This window comes from Alligator sinensis, unplaced genomic scaffold (genome assembly GCF_000455745.1).
Source record: "Alligator sinensis unplaced genomic scaffold, ASM45574v1 scaffold125_1, whole genome shotgun sequence".
Lineage (NCBI taxonomy): Eukaryota > Metazoa > Chordata > Crocodylia > Alligatoridae > Alligator > Alligator sinensis.
Genome location: NW_005841893.1, coordinates 1,240,085 through 1,240,306, shown reverse-complemented (window position 1 = coordinate 1,240,306; position 222 = coordinate 1,240,085). Strand labels below are relative to the sequence as shown.

General features: G+C 65.3%; 1 protein-coding gene across 2 annotated transcripts in view; it reads right to left on the bottom strand.

Annotated features, from left to right (window-relative positions):
* AFF1 (AF4/FMR2 family member 1) overlaps window positions 1–222 on the bottom strand; it is a 220,426-nt gene that overhangs the window by 212,787 nt on the left and 7,417 nt on the right. The window lies entirely within an intron of this gene.

Here is a 222-nt window from a genome sequence, read left to right as displayed (position 1 = left end):
CTGGGCCCAGCAGCACCCCCATTCCCTCAGCCCCCAAACCATCTTCCCCAGCCCTGCCCCACAGCCCCCAAGCCCCACTTACCTCTAGGATCTAGGGGCGTAGGGCATGGCTCCACGGTGGCAGTGCTTGCCCAGAAACCCCCCCCACCCTGCATGCAGATGCCACTGCGGAGCCATGCAGCTGGTTGTGGGGCATGCCACTGACTGCAAGCCCCCGTTTCA